The sequence below is a fragment of the Mobula birostris genome, chromosome 27 (genome assembly GCF_030028105.1).
Source record: "Mobula birostris isolate sMobBir1 chromosome 27, sMobBir1.hap1, whole genome shotgun sequence".
In the NCBI taxonomy this organism is placed as follows: domain Eukaryota; kingdom Metazoa; phylum Chordata; class Chondrichthyes; order Myliobatiformes; family Myliobatidae; genus Mobula; species Mobula birostris.
The window spans coordinates 8,130,751-8,147,719 of NC_092396.1; the positions used below are offsets into that span (position 1 = coordinate 8,130,751).

General features: G+C 43.6%; 1 protein-coding gene across 3 annotated transcripts in view; it reads left to right on the top strand.

Annotated features, from left to right (window-relative positions):
• Positions 1–16,969, top strand: part of pik3cd (phosphatidylinositol-4,5-bisphosphate 3-kinase, catalytic subunit delta) — a 241,690-nt gene that overhangs the window by 89,390 nt on the left and 135,331 nt on the right. The window contains exon 1 of one of the 3 annotated variants that reach the window (XM_072245382.1): positions 2,677–2,803. The exons of the other annotated variants lie outside the window; for them this stretch is intronic. The gene's annotated coding sequence lies outside the window, so the exon portion shown is untranslated. Of the gene's footprint in view, positions 1–2,676; positions 2,804–16,969 lie in introns of those variants that run through there. 3 annotated transcript variants of the gene reach the window in all.

A 16,969-nucleotide genomic window follows, 5' to 3' on the forward strand; every position in this document is an offset into this window, starting at 1 on the left:
ACTGCTGCCACAAAACGATGTATTTCATGACATATGCCAAAGGTATTAAACCTGATTCTGACTCTGTGCTTTTCTTAAATCAACTTAAGATTAAAGTTCGTCCATAGATCCCTGAAAGTGGCAATAGAAGGGGAAAGGATTACCCCTTCTCTTTTCTTCACCCACCTATCATCTCCTTCTGGTATACCCCTCCATGCTCCCTTTCTCCCATTGTCCACTCTCCTCTCCTATCAAACTCCTTCTTCAACCCTTTACCTCTTCCACCTATCACCCCCAGCTTCTTACTTCATCTCCCCCCTTTCCCCTCCACCTATCCTTCTCCTCACCAGGCTTCACATATCACCTGCCAGCTTGTACTCCTGCCCTTCCCCCTATTTTCTTATATCGATTTCCTCCCCTTTCCTTTCCAGTTTTGTTGAAGAATCTCACCCTGAAATATGGGTTGTTTATTGCTCATCATAGACGCTGCCTTCAGCATTTTGTGTTTTATGCCTATGGATTTCGAGCATCTATAGAATACATTGTGTTTATGATGCTGCATGCTTGCCTTCATTGGCCAGGGTGCAGTGTATAACATCTATAAGACCATAAGATATAGGAGCAGAATTGGGCCATTCGGCCTGTTGAGTCCGATCATGGCTGATTCATTTTCTCTCTCAGCCCCTTTCTCCAGCCTTCTCCCCTTAACCTTTCAAGCCCTAACTAATCAAGAGCCTATCAACCTCTGCCTCAAATGCACCCAATGACCTGGCCTCCACAGCCGTCTGTGGCAATGAATTCCACAGATTTCTGGCTAAAGAAATTCCTCCTTATCTCTGTTCTAAATGGACGCCCCTCTATTTTGAGGCTGTGCCCTCTGGTCCTGGACTCCCACACCAAAGGAGACATCCTCTTCACATCCCCTCTGTCTCGGCCTTTCAACATATTTTATGTGTTGCAACTTTACAAAACACTGGGCAGACCACACTTGGAGTGTTGTGTGCAGTTCTAGTTGCCACACTATAGGAAGGATGTGGTTTCGCTGAAGAGCGTGCAAAGGAAGTAGACTAGGATGTTGACTGGATTGGAGAACATTGGTTATGAGGGGAGATTGCATAGACTGGATTTGTTTTCGCTGGAGTGAGGGAGGCTGAGGAACAACGTAGTAGGGGTCTATACCATTATGAGAAACACTGATGAGGTTTACAGCCAGAATCTGTTCCCTTTGGAAGGGGCATCAAAAACAAGAGTGCAAAGGTATAAGGAAGGAGTTTAAAGGTGATTTCAGGGGAAAATTTTGTTTTATACAGATAGCAAATATTTTGAATTACTTTTATTAACTGATTTGTGGTAATATTTTGTTTTATGTGCTGTGTATGATATCTGTTTTGTGGGTGCACTGTAGCCTGGAGGAACGTTGTTTCATTTGGTTGTATACATGTACCATTTGAACTTGACTGACATCTGGAATTTAGAATTAGAATCAAGTTTATTACTGACATCCTGTATATCATGAACCTTGTTGTTTTGCAGCAGCAGTACAGTGCAAAAAATGACTAAGTTACAATAAGAAATATTTTTTAAAAATAAGTGCTACAAAAAAAGAGCAAAATGTGAGGTAGTGTTCGTGGTTGATTCAGCTATCTGAAGATGGAGAGAAGAGGCTATTCCTAAAATGTTGAGAGTGGGTTTTCCTCTTTCCTGATGGTAGCAATGTGAGGGAGCCAATGTACAATCACTACCTTCAAGAAACATTTCGACAGGCACTTGAAAACACAAGGCATAGCAAAATACTGACTTAATCCTGTCAGATTGGGTTATTGTAGATGGGCACGAAGGTTAGTATGGATGTTGTAGGCTGATTGGCCTATTTCTGTGATCAACAACTCCTTAGCTCTCAAACTCCCCTCTACTCTACATCTGCCCTTCATTCCTCTGAGCCAGTCCTGGTGAAGGGTCTTGGCCTGAAACGTCGACTATTTATTTACCTCCATAGATGCTGCCTGACTTGCTGAGTACCTCCAGCATGTTGTGGGTGTGGGTCTAGATTTCCAGCACAAAATGTACAGAAAATTCTGCAGAAAGTCTACAGAATCTCTCAGATCCATAGCGTAAACTCTGTCTTGGTTGTGCTGGACCTTCTGGGGCAGCAAGCAACATGCAATTTCTCACAAAACCCATAAACCAAGGTGCAGAATTTAGCCGTTCAACCCTTCGAGCCTGCTTAGATATTCGGTCATGGCTGCCTTATTTTCCCTCTCAACCCCATTCTCCTGCCTTCTCCCCATAACCTTTTGATGCCTTCACTAATCAAGAACCGACCAACTTCTGCATTAAATAGATTCAATGACTTGGCCTCTACAGCAATCTCTGGCAATGAATTCCACAGATTCACCACCCTCTGGCTAAAGAAATCCCTCCTCATCTCTGTTCTAAATGGACGTTCTTCTATTCCGAGGCTGAGTGTTCTGTTCCTAGACCCTCACACTATTGGAAACATCCTCTCCGCATCCACTTTGTCCAGGCCTTTCAATGAGATCTTCCCCCCACCCACCCCCCAATTCTTCTAAATCCAGCAAGTACAGAACTAGAGCCTCTGAGCAGTTAAGGAACCTGAAGATGCTTTGTCTTTTAATGCTTCGCCCAGCAACTACTTATATTTCACTTGGCAACAGTGTGGAGCAACGGTCATGAGATAGAGATGGTGCTCATTGGCTTGACTGTACACTACACCTTCTGTATCCTGGCCACTGGTGGCAGCACTGAGCTACACTGCCTGACCACAGATCTCGAGACAGGAGTTCAAAGTAAATTTATTGTCAAGGTATGTATATCTTACAATATACTGCATTGAAATTAATTTTCTGAAGACATTTACAGGAAAATAAAGAAATAAAATATAACTTATGAAAAGCTATTCATAAACAAGGCCATACAACCAATATGCAAAAGAAGAGAAATTGCGCAAAAAAGTACTGAGAACATGAATTGTAAGGAGTCTTTGACAGTGAGTACATAGGTTGAAGAATCAGTTCAGAGTTGAGGTGAGTGAAGGTATCCACACCGATTCAAGAGCTTGATGGTTGTAGGGTCGTAATTGCTCCTGAATCTGGTGGTATGGGACCCAATGCTCCTGTATCTACTTCCTGGTGGCAGCAGTGAGATACAACATGACCCTGGATGGTGGGAGAGGGGGTCTGCTTCTTTGTGGCAGTGCTCCATGTAAACGTGCTCAATGGTGGTCCACCACTTTCTGTAGTCTTTTCCTCTCCCGGGCATTGGTGTTTCCATACCATGGTTGTGATGCATACACTTAGAAAAGTCTTCACTGTGCATCGATAGAAGTTTGTCAAAGATTTTGGTGACATGAAAATGAATCTCAGGGTTGTTTATGGTGACATATATGTACTTTGATACTAAATTTACTTTGAAATTTGACTGGAATGAGGAGGCTGGAGCACCTGTCACTGAAAGCAAGCAGTACTCATTGAAACATTTATTATTAGCTATCCATGCCTGTGGAGCATTTCTCCTGATTTTGAAAGGAATTAACTTGCCTCGATAGGGAAGAGAGGGAAATGTATCTGATTACCGGGTTGGGAAATCATGTAGCTAACCTTTTCTACAGCTTGCTGTCCTCGAACTCTATTATTGTCCAGATAAAATTCGGGCAGAGAAGAGGCGATGAGGTAAATCACGCATGGTCACATTGTACGCTGGGATAGGCTTGAGGGGATGAATGGCCTACTTCAGCTGCTCCTGCACAAGGTCAGTTGAAGTGGCTAACAATGCTGGCTCTGTCCTTGGTTCCAACATCTGATTACTAACTTCTACAAAGAAACATAAAACAGTTGTGTTAACCTTGGTGAAGCAAGAGCTGATTGCTGAACAGCTTTGTGCAAAATACAAGGGACTGAAGTCAGACTTGGCAGAGGCACGGACACACTGAGATTTGGCAGGGCTGACTATTCTGTAACCGTCCTTCCTCTAGGCACAGTGAACAAACTAGAGAAAATCTGCAGATGCGGAAGTCCAAAGCAATACACACAAAATGGTTTTGGATAACAGTCATGGGGTCTTGGATCATTGAATCAAACCAGTAGGGCCAAAGTTTACAGTTCAAAATAAATATGTTATCATAATGCATATATGTCACCACCTACTACCCTGAGATTTATTTTCTTATGGAGATTCATGGTAAATGGAAAGGAATGCAGTAGAATCAATGAAAAACCACACACAACAGAGACTGACAAACAACAGGTAGATAGGGTAGTTAAGAAAGCTTATGGAGTGTTAGCTTTCATAAGTCGAGGGATAGAGTTTAAGAGTCGTGGGGTAATGATGCAGCTCCATAAAACTCTGGTTAGGCCACACTTGGAGTACTGTGTCCAGTTCTGGTTGCCTCACTATAGGAAGGATGTGGAAGCATTGGAAAGGGTACAGAGGAGATTTACCAGGATGCTGCCTGGTTTAGAGAGTATGCATTATGATCAGAGATTAAGGGAGCTAGGGCTTTACTGTCTGGAGAGGAGGAGGATGAGAGGAGACATGATAGAGGTATACAGGATATTAAGAGGAATAGATAGAGTGGATAGCCATCGCCTCTTCCCCAGGGCACCACTGCTCAATACAAGAGGACATGGCTTTAAGGTAAGGGGTGGGAAGTTCAGGGGGGATATTAGAAGAAGGTTTTTTACTCAGAGAGTGGTTGGTGCGTGGAATGCACTGCCTGAGTCAGTGGTGGAGGCAGATACACTAGTGAAGTTTAAGAGACTGCTAGACAGGTATATGGAGGAATTTAAGGTGGGGGGGTGGTTATATGGGAGGCAGGGTTTGAGGGTCAGCACAACATTGTGGGCCGAAGGGCCTGTACTGTGCTGTACTATTTTATGTTCTAAAAGACAACAAACTGCAAAAATACAAAGAGAAAAGAAATAACATTTATTGCTTATTTATTTATTATTGAGAATAGAAGTTGTAGAGTCCTTAAAAGTAAGTCCATAGGTGATTCCCCACCCATACTAATCCCACTTACCTGCCCTCCCATTCCCACCAGCTACTCCCTCGCACAAACCCATCCAGACTAGCCTCCAACACCACACAGGCTCACCTGGACCTGCCTTCCACATGCTCCAGTCCTTCCTTCTGCCTTTTTATACTGGCTTTCTCCCCTCTATCTTTCAATCTAGCCAGGGGTTCCCAACCTGGGGTCCAGGGACCCCTTGCTTAACAGTCTTGTCCCATGGCATTTAAAAAAGTTTGGGAATCCCTGGTCTAGATGAAGAGTTTCAGCCCAAAATGTTAACTGTCCATCAGGTGCTGCCTGACCTGGTGAGTTCCACCCAACATTTTGTGCGTTAGTTCAAACGTCATTTCTCAACTTGTGGTTACTAATCATTGGGTCCCAATTTGTAGATCATCCTTTTGGTCTTTCAGAACCTCTATCACTGTTGCAACTTTGGAACATGCTCTCAGTCTAGTTCCCTAGGTCTTATAGAATCGTTGGAAATTTATGGCACAAAGGCTAATCATGTTCAAGACAGTGTTTTTAATCAAGTCATTGCCAAGTCAGTCAAGACTAACAACCCCTGGCATGGGGTTCTCTTTGAATAAGGTTTTCCCTGGTGTCCTTCCTCCTTCCCTTTCTCCTCTCCTAAACGATTCCTTCTTCTCCAGCCCTTCACCTTTTCCTCCTGTAACCTCCCAGTTTCTTGCTTCCTCCCTCATCCCACACCCACTTTGCTTCACCTGTCACTTCCTGGATTGCCCTCCTTCTCCTTCCCTTACCTTTTTATTCTGGCATTGTCCCCTTCCTTTCCAGTCCTGATGAAGGGCCTAGGCCCAAAAACTCAACTCTTTATTCCTTTCCATAGATGCTACCTGACCTGCTGAGTTCCTCCAGCATTTTGTCTGTGTTACTCTGGATTTCCAGCACCTGCAGGGTCTTTTGTGTTAACAATGCAGGCTGCTTAGAACAATCCACAAATCCAGTCTCTTGGTTTTAAAGGCCAAGGAATTTTGGGGCAGTCGATCCTTACTCAATGTTGCAAGCTCCCACCCCACACAACTCTTTTAATCTTGGATCCCATAGTGAAACTCTTCCCATAAAATAAGACATGGGAGCAGAATTAGACCATTTGGCCCATTGAGTCTGCTCCACTGTTTTTATCATGTCCAATTTATTATCCCTCTCAACCTCATTCTCCTGCCTTCTCCCAGTAACCTTTGATGTCCTGATTAATCAAGAATTATCAACCTCTGCCTTGAGTATCCCCAATGACTTGGCCGACACAGCTGTCTGTGGCAATGAATTCCATGGATTCACCACCCTCTGGCTAAATAAGTGTTTCCTCATCTCCATCCTAAATGGATGTCCCTCAGTTCTGTGGCTGTGCCCTCTGGTCTGAGACTCCCTCACTGTAGGAAACATTCTTTCCGCCTCCGCTTTATCCAGACCTTTCAATATTCGATAGGATGCAATGAGTTTCCCCCTCATTCTTCTAAACTCCAGCAAATACAGGCCCAGAGCTGTCAAATGCTCCTCATATGTTAACCCTTTCAATCCTGGGATCATTCTCTTGAGCCTCCTTTGGACCCTTTGCGAAGTCAGCACATCCTTCCTTAGAAAAGGGACCCAAAGCTGCTCACAATATTCCTAGTGTGGTCTGTCCAATGCCTTATAAAACCTCAGCATTACATCCTTGCATTTGTGTCCTAGTACTCATAAAATGAATGCTAACATTGCATTTGCCTTCCTTAACCTGCAAGTTATGCTTTAGGGAATCCTACGCAAGGACTCCTAAGTCCCTTTGCACATCTGATTTTTGAATTTTCTCTCCATTTAGAAAAGAGTCCATGCCTTTATTCCTTCTGTCAAACTGCATGACCGTACACTTCCCTACATTATATTCCACTTGCCAATTCTTTTCCCATTCCCCAATCTGTCTAAGTCCTTCTGCAGACTCCCTGCTTCCTCAACACTACCTGCCTCTCCACCTATCTTCGTATTGTTTGAAAACTAGCCACATTTATGTACTCTGATCATAAATTTGACTTTGACTTCGACAAAGCCATCAATTCCTTCATCTGAATCATTGACACACAACATAAAAAGAAGCATTTCCAACACCGACCCCGTAGCACACTACTAGTCACCTACAGCCAACTAGTAAAGGCTCCCTTTATTCCCACTCTATGCCTCCTGCTGGTCTGTTAATCTTCAGTTCATTCTAGTACCTTTCCTGTAATACCATGGGCTCTTTTCTTGTTAAGCAGCCTCATGTGTGGCACCTTGTCAAAGGCCTTCCGAAATAAACAACATCTACTGACTCTCCTTTGTCTATTCTGCCTATTATTTCATCAAATAATTCCAACAGGTTTATCAGGCAAGATTTCCCCTTAAGAAAAACATGCAGACTTTGTCCTATTTTATCATGTGCCTCCAAGTACCCTAAAACCTCATCTTTAACAATAGAACCAACAACTTGCCAACCACTGAGGTCAGGCTAACTGGCCTACATTTCCTTTCTTCAGCCTCCCTCCCTTCTTGAAGAGTGGAGTGACATACCCAATTTTCCAGTCCTCATGAACCATGCCAAAATTTAGAGATTCTTGAAAGATCATCACTAATGCCTCCACTATCGTCTCAACAGCCTCTTTCAGAATCCCGGGGTATAGTCCATCTGGTCCAGGTGACTTAACATGCATACGAGGTTCAGTTGTTGTTCAGACCAAACATCAAAACAGGGAAGAAATGTGATCTCAGTGACTTTGACTGTGGAATGATTGTTGGTGCCAGATGGCGTGGTTTGAGTATCTCACAAACTGCTGGTCTCCTGGGATTTTCATGCACAACAGTCTCAAGAGTTTACAGAAAATTGTGTGAAAAACAATAAAACAAAAAATCCAGTGAGCAGACGTTCTGTGAATGAAAATTGCCTTGTTAATGAGAAAGGTCAGAGGAGAATGGCTAGACTGGTTCAAGATGACAGGAAAGTGACAGTGACTCAAATAACGACACATTACAACAGAGGTGTGCAGAAGAACATCGCTGAATACACATGTCAAACCTTGAATTGGATGGGCTGCAGCAGCAGAAGACCATGAATATACACTCAATGGCCTCCTTGTTAGGTACAGGAGGTATCTAATACAGTGACCACTGAGTGGAAGCCTTTCTGGTATTGTATTGCTTTGTGTCTATTTTTCTTCTAATTTCTTACCAGCTCAGCATTTTCAGTTTCTCTGTATGCATCTCAAACCCATAAGTGAAAGCTGTGTCCTGATGTCAACTTTCAATTAAATGTGCAGGAATAATGGTTACTTCGGGGGTGGGAGGTTGGGGGGGGGGGGGAGAAGAAAACTCAGTTTCTTTGATGCCTTCCATCTGCTTTGACTGCTTGGGGTGACCTGCATTGATTTTAACTCTTGAGTGTATTTCTCATAATTTATCAGTGGTTCATATTGTGGGAACTTGTATTGCTCTGTCTTCTACTCACTTTGCTTCTCCTGAGTGGAGTATTCTTGAATGAGAAGTGATTAAGTTTCGATTTCTATAAATGAGGAACCATTACATGTGCTTGCTGCACTGGTTTCATGGTTTCATTCTGTTACCAGTGCTAGTTGCATCTTCTATATTTCTTCAGCGCTTGCACGTTTTTGTGTGGATGTACACTCCCTGCATTCCTGTGCACGTGCGCAGGGTAGGGAGATGGTTACAGTTGACCAATGTGAAAGCTGAGTGACCCTCAGGTAAGAGCTATTCATAAACACCAAAGATTCTGCACATGCTGGAAATCCACAGTAACACACACAAGATGCTGGAGGAACTCAGAAGGTCAGGCAGCGTCTATGGAGAGAAATGAACAGTCAATGTTTCAGGCTGAGCCCCTTCATAAGTAAAGGCTAATGTTGTGAACTCTGTTGGGGTCTATACCAGAAGCTTTCTTCACTTGCTGCGTCGAAAGAAGAGGTAAGAATAAGCTGGTGTAAGAACCAGCATACCATACTCGTAAGAATGTGGCCATAATAGTGTGTGTGATGTGACTGAATGGGGAAGAAATGTGAGTCCTTTCATGTTTATTGTCTTGGGCGTTCAAACTGAGGGTATACAGGGTACTGTGCAAAAGTCTTAGGCACATGGAAAAAAACACTGTAAAAACAAAGATGCTTTCAAAAATAGTTAGATGAAAAGCTTATAAATAACAAAACCATTACTATAAAGAGCAGTAAACAGTAAAAAACTAAATCAAATCAATATTTGTTGCGATAACTCTTTGCCTTTAAAACTGCATCAATTCTCTTAGGTATACTGTTGTGCATATTTATCGAAAAATCAGCTGGTAGGTTGTTCCAAGCATCTTGGAGAACTGGCCACAGTTCTTCTGCAGACTTTGGCTGTCTCGCTTGTTTCTGTCTCCCCACGTAATCCCAGACAGCCTGGATGATGTTGATTTTGTGGAAGCCGTACCATCTGAAACCATTAAAAAAACCTAGGGTGCCTAAGACTTTTGCACAGTACTGTAAATACCACGAAAATTATCATTTTTGCAGCAGCAGCACAAAATCTGATCCTATTTGTATCATTAATACTTGTTACGAACATGACAAACACTCAATAAGCAGCAGCAGTACAGTGCAAGAGCATAAGATCTCTATAAAATACAAAGCAAATAGCTTAATGGACAGCCAGAGACATTTTACCAGTGCGGAATTGGCTACTACCAGGGAGTATAATGATTGGAGGGAAGTATTAGGGTGAGGTATGGTGTCAAAGCTAAGGTTTTTTTGCAGAGATTAGTGGGCACATGGAACACATTGCCAGGGGTGGTAGTAGAAACAGATACATTAGGGACATTTGAGAAATCTTAGACAGGCACATTAGTGAAAGAAAAATGGAGGGCTATGTGGAAGGATTGGACTGTTCCTAGAGTAGGTTCAAACTTCAGTTCAACATCACTGGCCGAAGTGCTATGCTGTAGTGCTTAAAAAGAAAAGCAATAAATAGTGCAGGGAAAAAATGAATAACGAGGTTGGGCTCATGCACCATTCAGAAATCCGATGGCAGAGGGGAAGAAGTTCTTCTGAATCATCTTGAGAAGAGGGTGTGTCCCAGGTGGCAGAGGTCCTTAGTGATGAACGCCACCTTCCTGAGGCACTACCTTGTAAAGATGTCCTTGGTGATGGGCAGGTTGAGCCTATGGAGTGACATTGCTGGCTGAGTCTACAACCTCTCCAGCTTATTTTGATCCGATATATTGGGGCTGCCGTACCAGGCAGGGATGCCATGAGTCAGAATGCTCTCCACTGTGCACGTGTAGAAATTTCCGAGAGTCTTTGGTGACAGACTAAATCTCCTCAAACTCCTAATGATGCAGAGCTGCTGGCCTGCCTTCTTCATGAAGAGCTGGGACCAGGAATGCTCCGAGATGTTGACGCCCAGGAACAAGGAGCAGCTCAAATTTACAAATTATGCATAACTTGCAGTATTGTGCAAAGTCTTAGGCACTTATATATAGCCAGGGCACCTTAAGACTTTTGCTCATTACTGTATTTCTCAACGTGGAGTGGAGAGCAAGTTTGTAAATCTAGCGGGAGTAAAGAATGTTGGGAATGGTGAGCATGGAGTGCCGCGGGAGGGGTGTGGGACAGGTGGCAGAGAAGGAGTGCCAGGGCGGAGGATTGTGGTGCATGTGCAGACACACAGCTCTGAGACACTAGGCAAAGTCATTTGATTCCAAATGATTGGTTTATTGATCATTACAGAATGTCTCTCTGGTGCTTCCCACTCCCTCCTCTCTCCCCTTCCCCCTTTTCCCAACCATGATTTCCCCTCTCCCTGTGCCCTTCCCACTCTCAGTCCACAATAGAGACCCATTTCAGAATCAGGTTTATCATCACTCACATACATCATGAAATTTGGGGTTTTACTTAACAGCAGCAGTACAGTGCAATACATAAAATTACTACAGTACTGTGCAAAAGCTTTAGGCTCGCTAGCTATATGTATGTGCCTAAGATTTTTACATAGTCCTGTAGCTGACAAAATAGGAAACAAAAAAACATAAGGACATTAGTGCCAGTTGAGGGAAATATTCTCTGTGGTAGGATTAGGGTTTTTCAGTTTGGCTGAAGAACCCGATGGTAGTAGGGAAGAGGCGGTTATTGAGATGTGGGCCTTCAGGCTCCTGAACCTCCTGCCTGAGGGCAGCAATGTGCACATTTACCTTGTTGTAATTCACTGTGTGATGGAAACGTGTCAATGACTGACCTCCAGCCAACAGCAAGGACTGGCTTCCAACACGCTCACTCTATCTAGGCCTTTCAATATTCGGGAGGTATCCATACCTCTTGTGACGAGAGGGCACAACGACCGTCAGGGGTTGTGGTCATAGTGGGTCTGTGAGGGGATGTGGGAGGAACATGCTGGAAAACAGGGGGATGCTTTCAGGAGTTTCCAGGATATTTTGTTTGTCTGGGAGTCTTCTCATGTTGATGTGGGAAGATTGCAAGTCCTAGGAGAGTTAAAGACTATCCCAATATTTTCACATGATCTGAGTGTCTTCTAACACTAACCTTTTACTCTCCTCTGTCCTCTGTCCCTATAGCCGGTGGTTGAAATGCTTTGGAACTGCAGGGCCCCCTGATGTTCTGCAGGCAATACAAGGCACTAACTAGCAGCTGATGAGAGCCTCACATTCATCGCAGGACATAAAGTTTTCTGTTTTCTCACTTACGTGTTTTATTCCTACCAAAATCTGATCAGGTCAGGGGTCTCCACCCAAAACCTTGACTGTCCATTTTACTCCATCAGTCAAGTTCAAATTTGTTGTCATTCAGCTCTGTACACGCATACTGTCAAACGAAACAACATTTCTCCGGACCAAGGTGCACAACACAGTACATATAATCCATACGTGCCACACAAAGTAATATTACCACAAATAAATTAACAAATAATCAGGTGCATTTACAACACAAGTTACAAAGTAAACAGAATAACTCAAACATGATGAAGCCTGGGTGGTGGCAGGGAGTTTAGTAGTCTCACAACCCGGGGGAAGAAGCTGTTTCCCATTCTAACAGTCCTTGTTCCAATGCTACGGTACCTTCTGCCTGATGATAGGGGTTGAAAGAGATTTTGAAATGCTGTCTGACCCACTGAGTTCCTCTAGTGTTTTGCGTGAGCCCAACATTATACAAAACAGATGACACAAAAGAAGGCCATTAGGCCCATCGTGTCTGTGCTTCATCCCGCCTTCTTAGCCCTGCCAGTTATAGCTGTTCGAGCGCACTCCATATACAATGAAGAGGGTTTCCTTCCCAACCACCTTTTCATCTAGATTGTGACAATCCACTGAAACCAACGACGATGAAGCTACGTCATTGGATATACTTAAAGCTGTAAATGACCTAATCTTCATTAGTAAGGGTGTCAAAGGTTATGGGGAGAAGACAGAAAAATGGGGCTGAGAGTGAAAATAAATGAGCCATGATGGAAAGGCAGAGTAGACTCGATGGGCTGAATGGCCTAATTCTGCTCCTATGACGTTTGGCCTAACCAGGTCCAGATGGTGTGTAATTTGGAGGGGATCCTGCAGATGGTGGTGTTACCCTGCGTCACAGGCCAACGGCTTCCTTGGTGATTGAGAGGTTTCAGAGGTGTTTTCAGAGTTGTCTGCAGCGCCTTTTGCAACAGGACACGCTGCAGCTACTGAGTACTGGTGGTGACGAGAGGGAGTAGATGTTGAGGATAGAGGAAGAGGCTGCCAGTCAAGTAGCTTACTTTGCTTGGATGGTATTGAGCTTCTTGGGAGTTGTTGAAGGTGTGTTCATCCAGCTGAGTATGAATGAGTGGTACCAATATCCAAGAAAAAAAAAGCCTACAAAAAGAGTTGGTTACAGCCTAGTCAATAACAGGCAATGCCCTCCCACTATTGCACACATTTAAAGGAACACTGCTACAAGAATACAGCATCCATTTTCAGGGACTCTCTCCATCCAGGCTATGCTCTACCTGCCATCAAGGACATATATACAGAAAAATGCTGGAAAAGGGCCAGTAACATCCTGAAGGATCATCGACTGTTTACCCCACTCCCATCAGGTAACAGACTACATAGCATCCACATCAGGACCAACAGACGCAAAAAATGGTTACTTTCCCCCAAGACTAAGGCCGATCAACACCTCCAGCCACTAACCCACCTCCTCCACAACCCCAACCACCACTGCTTTATCATTTCCTGTCAGAGTCACCAAAAATATAGACATTACTATGCCTTGCGTTACTTTATGGAGATACAATCGATCTACGTCTATAAGCTACATTATGTTTTTACATTTATTATTTTTTATTATTATGTTCTTTATCTGATCATGTTTTTTTGTGCTGCATTGGATCCAGAATTATAATTATTTTGTTCTCCTTTACACTTGTGTACTGGAAATGACATTAAACAATCTAGAATCAGGAAGAAGGTACAGGAGCCTTAGGTCCCACCCCACCAGGTTCAGGTACAGTTATTATCCTTCAGCCAGCAGGCTCCTGAACCAACGTGGATAACTTCACCCACCTCAACACCGAACTGCTTCCACAACCAATAGACTCACTTTCAAAGACTCTACAACTCAGTATTTATTCATTTATTGTATTTGAACAGTTTGTCTTTTGTCGGTCTTTGTGTGTAGTTTTTCATTGATTCTATTGTATTTTTTTGTTCTACTGTGAATTCCTGCAAGACAATGAATCTCAGGATTGTGCATGGTGATAAGTATGTGCTTGGTGATAATAAAACTACTTTGAACTTCGACACGAGGAAATCTGCAGCTGCTGGAATTTCAAGCAACACACATAAAAGTTGCTGGTGATCGCAGCAGGCCAGGCAGCATCTCTAGGAAGAGGTACAGTCGACGTTTTGGGCTGAGACCCTTTGTCAGGACTAACTGAAAGAAGAGCTAGTAAGAGATTTGAAAGGGGGAGGGGGAGATCTGAAACTTTGAAACTTTGAACTTTGAAGTGGAGAGCATCCCATCACACATCTGACGTGCACTTTGTAGATGCTGGAAATTCCACAGGGGTTTCAGAAGATGAATTACTTAACCATTGACCTCTTTCAGTAGTTGTATTTATGTGACTGATCCAGCTGAATTTTTACTCACAGTGAACCTCCTGGGATGTTGACGATAGCAATGACATTGAATGCCGAGGATAGTGGTTGGGCTCTCTCTTATTCGAGATGGCTTTTGGCTGGGACTTCCGTGGCATGAATATTACTTTGCAGTTACCATGATCTAAGCCTCGTGGCACTGTTGTGTAGCTATCGGCATAACTCTATTACAGTGCCAGCAATCAGTGATCGCAGTTCAAATCCCCCGCTGTCTGTAAGCTTGTATCTTCTCCCTGTGACCACGTGGTTTGCTCCCAAATTCCAAAAACATACGGGTTAGGGATTGTAAGTTGTGCACGTGCTTTGTTGGCACTGGAAGCGTGGCGACACTTGTGGGCTGCCCCAGCACATCCTCGGACCGTGTTGGTCGTTGACGCAAATGACGCATTTTTCCTGCGTGCTTCGGTTGTTTCAATGTAAACCCGACAAATAAAGCTAATCTTTAACCTTTTTTTTAAAAAATAAGCTGAGCTATGTGCAGGCATGGATCGTTTCATTCACTAAGGAATTGTGAATGGATTTAACTACTTTGCAATGGTGAGTGATGTTCCGCACTCCTGACCTTCAGTGGTGGAAGGTCATGAAATAAAGCAACTGAACATGGTTGAGCAGCGCACACAAAATGCTGGAGAAACTCAGCAAGTCAGGCAGCATTTATGGAGGATAATAAGCCACATATTAGCCTTTTTTTTAGATTATGAGGACACTCAGTCCTCGTTTATTGTCATTTAGAAATGCATGCATTAAAAAAATGATACAATGTTCCTCCAGAATGATATCACAAGAAAACACAGGACAAACCAAGACTAAACTGACAAAACCACATAATTATAACATATAGTTACAACAGTGCAAAGCAATACCATAACTTGATAAAGAGCAGACCATGGGCATGGTAAAAAAAAAAGTCTCAAAGTCCCGATAGCCCCATCATCTCACGCAGGCAGCAGAAGGGAGAAACTCTCCCTGCCATGAACCTCCAAGCGCCGCCAACTTGCCGATGCAGCACCTTTGGAAGCACCTGACTGCAAGGGACTCTTGAGTCCATCCAAAAACCTCGAGCCTCTGACCAGCCCCTCCGACACAGCCTCTCCGAGCACCATCCTCTGCCAAGTGCTTTGACCCTGCCCCAGCCGCCAAGCAACAAGCAAAGCTGAGGACTCAGGGCCTTCTCCTCTGGAGATTCTGGACCACACAGTAGCAGCAGCAGCGAAGCAGGAATTTCAGAAGTTTCACCAGACATTCCTCCGTGCTCTCTCGTCCATCTCCATCAAATCAGGATTGTGCATGGCACCCTACTTGACAAATAACAGACATCACCACCGGAGTGGCCGCTGCGAGCTGCGTCGCGCCGCCATCTTCTCCTCCCGCCTTTAAATGGTATTAGCCATTTCTGCCCTGGGAAATAGTTTCTGGCTGTCTGCTCTGTCTATGGCTCTTAGCATCTTGTACACCTCTACTTAGTCACCTCTTATTCTCCTTCGTTCCGAAGAGGACATCCCTAGCTCGTTCAACCTGTCCTCATAAGACATGCTGTCTAATGAGGATATGCCAGGATGCTGCCTGACTTAGAGAACATCTTGTATAACAATGAAGATAAGATGTTTTTCACATTAGCTCTCAGTGAAGCTGAATTACCATGGGAGATCTTCTGATCTACTGATGCAGCTGACTGGTTGTAGGTGCAGTTCTGTGAGGTCTGAAGCTGCTCTCTCCATGTAACACTAATCCTCAGATGTTTCTGAGGAATTTAAGATCACCTGGGCTGCAAGCGACTTCATCACCGTGTCTGAATTTAGTGCTGAGGTCTATGCCAGGAATTTATTTTTCTCTTTGCTTCAATTAGCAGTTACAGTACAAATGAGTAATTTATTTGGCCAGATTAGAGGGCACTGAGGTGTTAGCCATAATGGTGAGTTTGGAGTCACACACAGCCGGGAAAAGGGGAAGGTGATAGATTTCTTCCTTTGAAGGAGATTTGTGACTTGGGTGACTTCCAAAGAAAAGTAAGTTTATTATCAAAATACGTATGTCACCATATACTACCCTGAGATTCATTTCCTTGCGGGCATTCACAGTAAAACAAAGAAAATACAATAGAATCAATGAAAAGCTACACACAAAGACTAATAGAACATAGAACAGTACAGCACAGTACAGGCCCTTCGGCCCACAATAATAAACAACCAATGGGCAAAAGAAGACAATCTATGCAAATACAAAAAAGGGGTGGGTAAATAAATAAATAATACTGCGACCATGAGTTGTAGAGTCCTTGACTGTAAGTCCATAGGTTGTGGAATCAGTTCAGTGTTAAGGTGAGTGAAGTTATCCATGCTGCTTCAGGGAGCCTGAGGGTTGAGGGGTAATAACTGTTCCTGGCCCTGGTGGTGTGGGACCTAAGACTCCTGTACCTCCTCTCCATTGACAATATTGAGGCAACGGCAAAGCCTGGATGGTGGGGTCTTTGATGATTTCTTGTAGCAGTGCTCCGTGTAGATGTGCTCAATGGTGGACAATCTGGTAGTATTCTGGTCATCATTACTAAAGTAGTTTGTTTTTTTTCAGTGACTGATTATCAACTGAACTTAAATTCCAAGTGTTAAGAAAGCATACAACATCCTCATTTCTTTCTGAGTAAGTGTAAGTGTGCATCAACTAAGCATCAGGTTTAGCGGCATTCCCAAGCTGATTAACGCTATTTCGAGAGAGATGACAATACCTATAAGCCGAGGCTGCCACTTGTCATGTAACCCACTGTTCTCAGAATGAACCATCAGGCTCCTGAACCAGTGTGGATAGTTTTGCTCACCTCAACA